The sequence below is a fragment of the Lutra lutra genome, chromosome 7 (assembly GCF_902655055.1).
Source record: "Lutra lutra chromosome 7, mLutLut1.2, whole genome shotgun sequence".
NCBI classification, from domain to species: Eukaryota; Metazoa; Chordata; class Mammalia; order Carnivora; family Mustelidae; genus Lutra; species Lutra lutra.
Window position 1 is genome coordinate 147,093,423 of NC_062284.1, and position 12,675 is coordinate 147,106,097.

A 12,675-nucleotide genomic window follows, 5' to 3' on the forward strand; every position below is an offset into this window, starting at 1 on the left:
AAAAGAAACAAAAGCAAAAATGAATTTTTGGGACTTCATCAAGATCAAAAGCTTCTGCACAGCAAAGGAAACAGTCAACAAAACAAAGAGGCAACCCATGGAATGGGAGAAGATATTTCCAAATGGCAGTATAGACAAAGGGCTGATACCCAGGATGTATAAATAACTCCTAAAATTCAACACACCCAAAGCAGATAATCATGTCAAAAAGGGCAGAGACATGAACAGACACTTTTCTAATGAATACATGCAAATGGCTCATAGACTCATGAAAAATGTTCATCCTCATTAGGTATCAAGGAGATTCAAATAAAAGCCACATTGAGATACCACCTTACACCAGTTAGAATGACCAAAATTAGCAAGACAATGGAGAGGATGTGGAGAAAGGGGAACCCTCTTACACTGCTAGTGGGAATGCAAGTTGGTGCACACTATAAACGGTGTGGAGATTCCTTAAGAAATTGAAAATTGAGCTACCCTATTATCCTGCAATTGCACTACTGGGTATTTACCCCAAAGACAGAGATGTAGTGAAAAGAAGGGCCACCTGTACCTCATTGTTCATAGCAGCAATGGCCATGGTCGCTAAACTGTGGAGAGAACCAAGATGCACTTCAACGGAGGAATGAATAAGGAAGATGTGGTCCATATATCCTGTGGAGTATGATGCCTCCATCAGAAAGGATGAATACCCAACTTTTGTAGCAACATGGACAGGACTGGAAGAGATTATGCTGAGTGAAATAAGTCAAGCAGAGAGAGTCAATTATCATATGGTTTTGCTTATTTGTGGAGCATAAGAAATTACATGGAGGACATGGGGAGATGGAGAGGAGAAGGGAGTTGGGGGACATTGGAGGGGGAGAAGAATCACGAGAGACTGTGGACTCTGAGAAACAATCTGAAGGTTTTGCAGGGGTGGGGTGTGGGAGGTTGGGTGAGCCTGGTGGTGGGTATTAGAGAAGGCACATATTGCATGGAGCACTGGGTTTGATGCATAAACAATGAATTATGGAACACTGAAAAGAAATTTAAGAAAAAAATCAATGATGTACTGTACTTTGGCTAATTGATTAAAAAAATGAATCAAACCCGGTTTCTTTCATCTCTTCTGTTATTTCCTAGTTTCTATGTAATTTCTTTCTGCTTTAATCTTGCTATTTCCTTCCTTCTGCTACATGTAGGTTTCAGTTGTTCTTTTTCTTACACCTTTAGGTGTAATGTTTTTGGTTTATTTGAGATTTTTCTTGTGTCTTGAGGTCTTCCTGTATGCTGTGTCTTAGGACTACCTTTGCTGCAGAGAAATTAGATAATGGTGATAGAGGCTTTATACTCATGTGTGTGAGTGTGTGTGTGTGATCTTCTGGCTCCGCTAGAGGTTCTTGTGATCCACAGTGAGTGCCCCCGAGATTCTTATAAAGGTTTTGTTGACCTGCATCAGGATATTTGTTATTTATTGGTATTTAAGGACAAGAGGAAACTAATGTATTTTACTCTGTGCATGTTAGCATGTTTGTCTTCCTGATACAACTAAATTTCTAAGTCAGAGAGTGAATAGGTAAGCACAGAATAATGTCAAGTAGGCTCCCTTGGGGAAACTATTGTATGGAAAGGATACCCCAGACTCTGACAGGGAACCTGCCATAGTTTCCATCTGCAGTGGCTCCTGGGACTTAAAGACAGAATTGGTGAGTAGTGTGCACCCTCTGCTGGTCTGAGACCCTTGTAGTTTGAGGTTTGTTCTGGGCTCACACTGATGTCCCCTCACCATGTTTCTCCACAGTAATAGATGGCTGTGTCCTCGGCTCTCAGGCTGTTCATCTGCAGATACAGCGTGTTCTTGCCATTGTCTCTGGAGATGGTGAATCGGACCTTCACAGAGTCTGCATAGCTTGTGCTACTTCCACCCTGGAGCCTGGTGGACCCAGATCATGTAGTAGCTGCTGAAGGTGAATACAGAGGCTGCACAGGAGATTCTCAGGGACGCTCCAGGCTTCACCAGGTCTCCCCCAGACTCCACCAGCTGCACCTCACACTGGACACCTGCAGACACAATATATCCAAGTAAGGGATCCTCCACACCCCCATGGTTTCTCTCACTCGTATCCACTCACATCCTCAATTTCTTTTGCTCTCCAGAAATTACTTTTTATTTTATTATTTTTTATAATTTTAAAATTTATTATTTATCATATTTTGTTGGATATCTTTCTTTTCTTCTTTTGATTAATTTGTTTCAGGTGTACAGGTATGTGATTCATCAATCTTACTCAACACCCAGCACACACCACAACATATACCCTCCCCCATATCCATCACCCAGATACTCCATCCCCCCACTACTGTGGCAACCCTCAGTTTGCTTCCTAAGAGTAAGAGTCTCTTATGGTTTCTTTCCTCTCTGGTTTCATCTTGCTTTATTTTTCCTTCTCTTCCCCATGATCTTCTGTTTTATTCTTTAAATTCCACATATGGATGAGATCATATGATAATTGTCTTTCTCTGATCAACTTATTTTGCTTAGCATAATACCCTCTAGTTCCATTCACGTCATTGCAAATAACAAGATTTTTTTTTTTTTGATGGCCAAGTGGTATTCCATTGTATATGTATACCATATCTTCTTCATCTGCACATCAGTTGATGGACATCTGGGTTCCATAGTTTGGCTATTGTGGATATTGATTATATAAACATTGGGGTCCCTTCAGATCACTACATTTGTATCTTTGGGGTTAAAAACCCAGTACTGCACCCAGTAGTGCAACTGCTGGGTTGTAGGGTAGCTCTATTTTCAATTTGTTGGGGAACCTCCAGACTGTTTTCCAGAGTGGCTGCACCAGATTGCATTCCCACCAACAGCGTAGGAGGGTTCCTCTTTCCCTGCATCCTCACCAACACCTGTCATTTCCTGACTTGTTAGTTTTAGCCATTCTGGCTGGTGTGAAATGGTATCTCATTGATGTTTTGATTTGTATTTCACTGATGTCAAGTGATGTTAAGCACTTTTTCATGTGTCTGTTGGCCATTTGGATGTCTTCTTTGCAGAAATGTCTGTTCATATCTTATTCCCATTTCTTGATTCCCATTTGTTCTTTAGGTGTTGAGTGTGATAAATTCTGTATAGATTTTGGATACTAGCCCTTTATCTGATATGTCATTTGCAAATATCTTCTCCCATTCTGTTGGTTGTCTTTTGATTTTGTTGACTGTTTCCTTTGCTGTGCAAAATCTTTTTATCTTGATGAAGTCCCAATGGTTCATTTTTGCCTTTGTTTCCTTTGCTTTTGGAGATGTGACTAGCAGAAATTGCTGTAGCTGAGATGGAAGAGTTTGCTGCCTGTGATCTACTCAAGGATTTTGGTGGATTCCTCTTTCACATTTAGGTCTTTCATCCATTTTGAGTCTATTTTTGTGTATGGTGTAAGGGAATAGTCCAGTTTCATTCTTCTGCATGTGGCTGTCCACTTTTCCCTACATTATTTGTTGAAGAGACTATCTTTTTTCCATTGGATATTTTTCCTGCTTTGTCGAAGATTAGTTGACCATAGAGTTGAGGGTACTTTTCTGGGTTGTCTTCTGTTCCACTGATCTATGTGTATATTTTTGTGCCAGGGCCATATTGTCTTGATGATTATAGTTTTGTAATAGAGCCCAATCATCTTGGAGCTTTTGTTTTGTTTTGTTTTGTTTTAAAGTGAGGCAAGGGGTACAGGGAAAGGGAGAGAGAGAGGATCTCAAGCAGGCTCCACCCCCAGCATGGAGCCCAACACAGAATTTCATCTTAGGACTGTGGGATCATGACCTGCCCCAAAAATCAAGAGTTTGACTTAACAGACTGAGCCACTCAGGCAACCCTAAACAATCATTTCCAATATTTATTTTGATACATTATTGTTTTTTTATTTAAGGTTTTCCCATTAATTATTCTAAATAAAATGAAGGGAGGGAAACAACTGAAGAAGAGCAGGGAAAATGAAATATTAGCTGTGATAGAAATGAAAGAAGAATAAGAAAGAATTTGAAAATGAAGGTGAAGATGCAAACTATTACAGTGAAACACATGGTATTCTTAGTATTAACAATCTTACATCCTAGTTTGAATATAGCTTATAATTTTCAGACTGACAAAATATCATCACATGTTTCACACTGCTAAAATGATGGAACAGCTGGTATTATTATAAAATACATATGTCTAGTTCTTTGGATTTTATTTATTTATTTAATTTTTTAAAAAAAATTTTAGATTTTATTTATTTGTCAGAGAGAGAGGAGAGCGAGCGAGCACAGGCAGACAGAATGGCAGGCAGAGGCAGAGGGAGAAGCAGGCTACCCGCCAAACAAGGAGCCCAATGTGGGACTCGATCCCAGGACGCTGGGATCATGACCTGAGCCAAAGGCAGCTGCCCAACCAACTGAGCCACCCAGGCGTCCCAATTTTATTTAATTTTTTTAAGCCACAAAATGTGTAGGATTATGGGACTTAGAAAAGTAAGCCAAGACAAGTTATTAAAATAATTAAATATGATATGCAAACTTAAATGAAATCATATGCAGATCATTTTTTAAATTCAGAGGCTGCTAAATTTCAGCTTTCTGAAATTTTATAACTCCCAGAAAATCATATCTTATTATGAACATCGTTATGTTGAAACTAATACAAATTTAGCAGCTAAATGGGCAGATTAAAAAAAATGCTAATCAGCCTTACTAACTCACTAATTATCCATTTTTTCATGTAGAAGAAATAAGAAACTGCTGAAGGTTTTATGTATGAAAGTTGAAGTCTGTTATAATAGCAGGAGGGAAATAATGAACAAATACATTCATGAGTAGTTTCAGATAAAAATTCCTAAAGTATCATGTTTTAAAAGGTGTCAGAACATTGAAGGCAAGGCTTTTTTTTTTTTTTTAAGATAACAAAGACTTACCTATGACCATGAAGGAAAGCTGGAGTACAATATTGTAGGGCATATTTTTTTTTAAATCTTTTTAAAAAAAATTTATTTTCAGCATAACAGTGTAGTACAAAAACAGAAATTACCTTTTAAAAGAGCAACAAGGAAAACCCAGCCAAGCACAAACTCCATGGTGAGTTCTCTGTGTTCTGTCCTGATCAGTGAATGTGGACACGTGGAAATGCCAGGCCTGGGGCTCCTCTCCCATCTGCATGGTCCCGGCTGGGCTGTTTTATTCAGTGGAGGGAAGACCTTATTTGCATGTCCTCTGAGTATATAGTTAAAAACAAAGACTCCATTGTTTGTAGATCGCTTTGTTTAGACGGCACTGTGTCAATATGTAGCATTTTAATGTATGAACAGAATTGCCTTTTCTTCTTTTTTCTATTACAGCATTTTAAAAATTGTTGTGTTATGTTACTCACTATACAGTACATCATTAGTTTTTGATGTGGTGTTCCATGATTCATTGTTTGTATATAACACCCAGTGCACTTTGCAACATGTGCCTTCCTTAATACCCATCACCAGGATCATCCACCCCCCTACCCTCCTCCCTTCTAAAACCCTCAGTTTGTTTCCTGGAGTCCGTAGTCTCTTGTGGCTCATCTCTCACTTGGATTTCTCCCCTTCACCCTTTCCTTCTGCTAATGTCCTCCACGCTATTCCTTACGTTGCACAAATAAGTGAAATCGTATGACAATTGGCTTTCTATGTTTGACTTATTTCACTCAGCATAATCTCCTCCAGTCCCATCCATGTTGAATCAAAAACTCAGTAGCCATCTTTTCTGATGGCTGAGTAATACTCCATTGTATATATGGACCACATCTTCTTTATCCATTCATCTGTTGAAGGGCATCTTGGCTCTTTCCACATTTTGGCTATTGTGAACATTGCTGCTATGAACATTGGAATACAAATGGCCCTTCTTTTCACTACATCTGTATCTTTGGGGTAAATACTCAGTAGTGCACTTGCTAGGTCATAGCATAGCTCTATTTTTTTATATTTATGTTTTTATTTATTTCTATTTTTAATATTTTTTTATTGTGTTATGTTTGTTTTATTTTGTTCACCATGAAGGGTAGCTCAAATTTTAATTTTTTGAGGAAACTCCACACTGATTTCCAAAGTGGCTTCACCAATGTACATTCCCACCTACAGTGTAAGAGTGCTCCCTTTTCTCCATAACTTCTCCAGCATTTACTGTTTCTTGCCTTTCAATTTTTGCCACAGAGTTGTCTTATCATTTCTGTGTGCATTTTTAAAAGTCTTTCATTAATGTAGGTCATTTTTAATATACATTATTTTACCCCTTTAGTGAAGTTTAGTCCTAATTATTTTATTTATGGTACCAGTGTAAATGAACTTATTTTGTTAAATTCTTTTTTAGATAATTTCTTGTTGGTGTATGGAAGCATCGCTTTATTTTATATGTTAATTTTGTACCCTGAAGTTTCCTTGGAATCATTAAGTAGTTCTAAGATTTTTCTTTTATGGAGTTTGTGGGGTTTGACTATGTATAAGACCATGTCATATGGAAACAAATATTTTTTCTTCTTGTCTATTGATTTTAGTATCTTTGATCTTATTATTACCAATCTCTTTGTGAAGGTTTTCCAGGTGAGGGCCAGAAAATTATCCCTTCTTTTCTTCTGGGTTTTTGGTCTAATAACTCAATGGACATAGGCCAGGTCTAAGGGGAAAATGAATTTCCGTTTGCATGTGCATGAGCTCCCGAAAATATGCCACCTAGAGAATGACCAAAGTAGGCAGCACTTGTGCCTGACAACAAAGCATTGGATTTGTGAAGATTTGATGCAAAGATTCGGGTTTGGGTTAGTAAATTAGTGAAGAACTAACAAGATTTGTTTGCACAGTGTTCTGGGTCCTAAGTTCCCTATTTTGTGGCTGAGGATGGTTCTCCCCTCCTGGTACAGGGAAGCAAACTTTCCCACAGATTTGTTTCTTGCTGTTATGGATAAAGGAGGCTCAGTCTGTCAGTCCACTGGCAGGTTCTCAAGTGACTTTCATTCACAATAACCCAGGGAGCAGATGACATACTGGATTGCACATTTTATTCTCCTTCATGATGTCATGTTGAATCCTTATGGTAAGAACTTGCATCCTTGTCTGGCTTCTCAGTGACAGGAAAGGCTTCATGTTTTTACTGTTGAATATAGTGTCAGGTGTATTAGGCTTTTCATATATGACCATGATTTTGTGGAAGTAATTTCCTTCTGTTCTTCAATCATTGAGAGTTTTAAGCAATAAACATGTGTTGATTTTTTCAAACGGTTTTAGGCATCGATGGAGAGGATGATGTAGATTCAATCCTTCACTCTGTTGATGCAGTTTGTCCCCTTTATTGATCTGTGTATGTTGAAGGAACCTTGCATCTGAGGGATGATACACACTAGATCATCATGTATGATCATTTCAGTGTGCATTTGCGTTCAGTATGCCAGCATTTTGGCAGGTATGTTCATGCGAGATATTAACCTGAACTTTCCCTTCTTGTGCGGTCCTTGCCTGGCTTTGGTGTTGGAGTAATGCTGGTGTCGCACAATGAATTGGGGTATATTTATTTCTCATCAGTTTTTTGGAAGAGATTGTGATGTATTAGCCTTAATTTTTCTTTAAATATTTAGCTTCCACACAGAAAACCATCTGATGTTGAAATCTTTATTTTTTTTCTTTGTTTGTTTGTTTGTTTTTTGTTTTGAGACTGAAGGTTTTATTTTATTTTATTTCTTTAATTTAAATTCAGTTAAAGGAGGGGGAGAAGATGGTGGAGAAGTAGGAGACACTGTTTCAACTGGTCCCCTAAAGTGAGCTGATTATCCACCAGAACACTCTGAACACCCATGAAATCAGTCTGAGATGTAGGATTATACACTTCTAGATCTCTATGGGGTCAGAAGACACCAGTGGACAGGTAAAGCAGAGTGGGAATGTCAGACTGATATCAGAAGATAAACAGAAGGTGGAGGGAGCCACCAGAAGTGACCCACTGGAAAGTAATACCCCAATACAAGAGTGCCCTGTGATTGGGGAAGAGCATTAACTTGGAGACTGGTTAAAAGCATTCAAAAAGAGCAAAAGATCTTAAGGGGAAATTCGTGGAATTGAGTAGTCTGGGGCATGGACTCAGGGACACAAGAAGGACACTGCTGGTGCCGTGCCAGAGAGAGTGCAGTGAAGAATGCAGGCCATGGTCCCTGAACTTCTAGTGCCCACGTGAGAAAGAGTCTGGGTGGATGCCATCCTGCGCTCTTTAGAACCACATCCTATTGCACTCTACACAGGCACTGCGCAACTGGGGCCTGAGCTGTGCTCCACACCCTCCCCAGAGAAAGGTCCCTGTGGGTGCTAGCTGGTGGGTGCTAGGACTAGCATAGGGTCTGAACACTCCCAACCTGGGCTGACATGAAAATCTCAGTGGGCTGTCTCTGGTTGGGATCTGTAGGGCGGTCTGGACCTGCTCAGATAGCAGCCCAGCAATGGCAGCCACTGGAAATGAGCTCCCTGGATCAACATCATGGTTTTACAAGCACCAGGGTGTAGAGACAGTCCGGAGCTCCTGCGACCCCTGAGAAGGTGGCTGAGAACGTGCTCTGCCGATGGGAGTTGGCAGAGGGGGAGTCTGTGTGCTCTGGACCACCCAGATGGGAACAGACTGAGGCTTCTCTCTGAAATAGAGGTCTGGGTGCAGTTTGCTTTCCCCTAAACCTCCAAAAACTGCCAGAGGGGGGAAAAAACCTCCAGAGAACAAAAGCCTGAAAAACAGGTATCCTCAGAGCGCAGCCCTGTGATAGGGGGCAGGAGGACTCAACCCAAGCAAGATGGCCTGAAAAACAACACAGAAGGCCCCTCCTCCAGAAAGCCAGCCTCCCTCCCCACCAAAAGGAGAGGACAACCACCAGTGTCCCCATAATACTGTAAAAACCCAATATGAGGGGAAAAGAAAATATTAAGCTCCTGGTGTTGCCCTAAAACCAGAATACTTTAGAGATACAACTTTTATTTTTAATTCATTCCCCTATTCTCATTCTTTTTAAATTTTTAAAAAAAATTTTGTCCTATTTACCATCACAATGAGAGGTTGAATACAACAAATTCCATAATAACCTTTTAACTGGAACTTTTTTGATACATATACATGTGTTTTACATTTGCTGTTCTGTTTTTTAAAAAATATTCATCTAGAGATAAGCTTCAAGGTAATCCTCTTCCCCCAATCAATACTACCCCATATATAAAAACCAGTTTTGGGGTGCCTGGGTGGCTCAGTGGGTTAAGTCACTGCCTTCAGCTCGGGTCATGATCTCAGGGTCCTGGGATCGAGCCCCGCATCGGGCTCTCTGCTCAGAAGGGAGCCTGCTTCCTCCTCTCTCTGCCTGCCTCTCTGCCTGCTTGTGATCTCTCTCTGTCAAATAAATAAATAAAATCTTAAAAAAAACCAGTTTTAATCCCCCTTTATATCAGGAAAGTTGAGTCATTTAACAAAGATATCAAGATACACCCGGGAAGAATAAAAATAACCTTCCTGGTGCACACTGAGGATTTATAACCACCCTCTCATCTCTTTCTTCTGTCAGTGTTTCTGTGTATTTGTTTTTGTTCTGGTATTATATAAATCTTATACTTGGGGTTCATTTTGGCTGGGTTCTTTTTCTTGTCATTTACTTTTGTCTGTCTTTTTGTTTGTCTGTTTTTGTTTGTATACCTTATAAATCTTACCTTTGGGGCCCATTCTGGCTGGATCTTCTATTTTTTTCTTTCATTTTTTCCCTCTCTCTCTCTCTCTTTTTTCTTACTTTTTGGTGGGGACTCCTGATTATTCAGAAGCATTCCAGGGTGCACCTTCCCTGGATCACGGTTGATACATTCAGCTACACATCCCCTCAGCCATCTCTCACCAAAATGACTAGGAGGAGGAATGCCCATCAGAGGAAAAATTCAGAGACTGTGCCATCTCCATCAGAGCTATTGGATATGGATAAACAGTATGTTGGAAAGGGAATTCAGGCTAACAGTTATCCAGGCAATGGCTAGGTTAGAGAAAACCATTAAGGACAACAAGGAATAGATTAGGGCAAAAGTGAAAGGGATGATGTTAACAATGCTCTCAATGAGCTCCAATCTAATCTAAATTCTCTAACAGCTAGGGTAACTGAGGCAGGATATAGAATTAGTGATCTAGAGGACAAACTGAATGAGAAAAAAGATCAGGAGTAGGCCTGGAACAATAGATTAGAAACCATGAAAACAGAATTAGGGAAATAAATGATGGCCATGACATGTTCCAACATCAGAAATAGTCAACAAAACAAAGAGGCAACCCATGGAATGAGAGAAGATATTCACAAATGACAATACAGACAAAGGGCTGATATGCAAGATCTATAGAGAACTCCTCAAACTCAACACACACAAAACAGATAATCCTGTCAAAAAATGGGCAGAAGATATGAACAGACAATTCTCCAATGAAGACATACAAATGGCTATCACACTCATGAAAAAATGTTCATCATCACTAGCCATGAGGGAGATTCAAATCAAAACCACAATGAGATACCGCCTTATACCAGTTAGAATGGCTAAAATGAACAAGATAGGAAACAACGTGTGTGGGAGAGGATGTGGAGAAAGGGGAATCCTCTTACACTGCTGGTGGGAATGCAAGTTGGTGCAGCCACTTTGGAAAAGAATGTGAAGATTCCTTAGGAAATTAAAAATGGAGCTACCCTTTGACCCTACAATTGCTCTATTGGGTATTTACCCCAATGATACCGATGTAGTGAAAGAAGGGCCATCTGTGCCCCAATGTTCATAGCAGCAATGGCCACAGTCACCAAACTGTGGAGGGAACAAGGATGCCCTTCAATGGACGAATGGATAAAGAAGATATGGTCTGTATATACTATGGGGTATGATGCCTCCATCAGAAAGGATGAATACCCAACTTTTGTAGCAACATGGACGGGACTGGAAGAGATTATGCTGAGTGAAATAAGTCAAGCAAAGAGAGTCAATTATCATATGGTTCCACTTATTTGTGGAGCATGAGGAATAACACGGAGGACCTGGGGAGATGGAGAGGAGAAGGGAGTTGGGGGAAATTGGAGGGGGAGACAAACCATGAGAGGCAGTGCACTCTGAGGAACTAACTGAGGGTTTTGAAGGGGCGGGGGGTGGGAGGTTGGGTGAACCTGGTGGTGGCATTATGGAGGGCACGTATTGCATAGAGCACTGATTGTGGTGCATAAGCAATGAATTCTGGAACACTGAAAAGAAATAAAAAAAAAATTAACCTAAAAATACCCCAGGAAACTAATGATGTGCTGGATGGTGACTAAAATAACATAACAAGAAAAAATGAAATATAAGTGCATGGGGGGGAGACAAGATGGCGGGGAAGTAGGAGGACACGCCTTTTCAATCTGTACCCTAAAGTGAGCTGATTACCTACCAAAGAACTCCGATCACCCATGAAATCAGCCTGAGATCAGAATTACACACATCTGGATCTCTACAGGGGCAGAAGATGCCAGTGGGCAGGTAAAGCCGAGTGGGAACGTCGGACTGATATCTGAAGATAAACAAAAGGGAGAGGGAGCCACCAGAGGCGACCGATTGGAAAATAATACCCCTAATACAAGAGTGCCCTGCATCTGGGGACCAGCATTAACTTGGAGACTGGTTGAAAGCACTCCAAAAGAGCAAAAGATCATAGGGGGGCGAATTTGTGGGAATCGGGGTGGCTAGGGACAGGGGCTTAAGTCTCCGGACCCAGGACAGCCTCCCCTGGCACTGAGCCAGAGAGAGTGTGGTGGAGAAACCAGGTCTTGGTCCCTGAGCCGCCAGCGCACCCGAGATTGCATGGGGTCTGGCTTCTCTGAGGGGCTGGGAGCCTTGCCAGATGGCAGAACGCCGAGCCCTGCTACAGAGCCTAAGACACGTGCGCCCCTCAGCCTCCCCTCAGAGAGGTGTACAAAGGCCCACCCAGCGCTCTTAGACCCGCGCCATTGTTTCAGAGCCTGAGACAGGTGCCCCAAACTCTCCTCTGAGAGAGGTGCGTGAAGGCCCTGGTGTTTTCAGACCTGTGCCCCACTCTCAGAGCCTGAGACGTGTGCACGTGACCCACAGCTTCCCCTGAGAGAGATGCACGAAAGTCGGGTGCTCTTAGACCCAGAAAGACCAGGCACTCCAAGCCCAGGGACAGCGGGAAAATCTCAGTGTGCGATCGATGCTTGGAACCTCTCTGGCGGTCTGGAGCTGCCCAGACAGCCGCAGCTGCTGTGGTTTTGGGTACAAGCAGAAGAATCTGCGTCCCCAGGGACCGCGACTCAGAACCTGCTTTGCTAGCAGCCAAGGGGGAATTTATATGGGCTTTGCAGCCAGACTGAGGCTTCTCTCTGAGAGCGAGGTCAGGGTGCAGTTTGCTTTCCTCTAAACCTACAAAAACCATCAAAAGTGTTCAAGGTGAGAGAGAAAAAAAAAGTGAACAAACATAAAAACATCCAGAGAACAAAAGCCTGAAAAAACCGGTGTCCTCAGAGCCCACCCCCTTCAGAGGGGTGGGAGGACTTCACTCAGGGAACATCTTTGACTGAAAACCCACGTGGCAGGCCCCTCCCCCAGAAAACCAACCAGGAAAGGAAAAAAAAAAAAGACTACAAGAGAACAACCACCACTACGT

The 12,675-nt window shown here is 41.5% G+C and overlaps 1 long non-coding RNA gene, 1 pseudogene and 3 gene segments (V, D, J or C); 1 reads left to right on the top strand and 4 right to left on the bottom strand.

Moving 5' to 3' along the window:
* The window catches only part of LOC125104247 (immunoglobulin heavy variable 3-74-like), a 28,523-nt pseudogene extending 23,348 nt beyond the window's left edge, over window positions 1–5,175 (bottom strand).
* Window positions 1–12,675, bottom strand: part of LOC125104225 (immunoglobulin alpha-2 heavy chain-like) — a 401,593-nt gene that overhangs the window by 198,618 nt on the left and 190,300 nt on the right.
* Window positions 1–12,675, bottom strand: part of LOC125104224 (immunoglobulin heavy constant gamma 1-like) — a 233,152-nt gene that overhangs the window by 138,720 nt on the left and 81,757 nt on the right.
* Window positions 1–12,675, bottom strand: part of LOC125104221 (Ig mu chain C region membrane-bound form-like) — a 141,148-nt gene that overhangs the window by 82,828 nt on the left and 45,645 nt on the right.
* Window positions 1–12,675, top strand: part of LOC125104252 (uncharacterized) — a 337,467-nt gene that overhangs the window by 71,092 nt on the left and 253,700 nt on the right. The gene's annotated exons all lie outside the window — the stretch shown is intronic.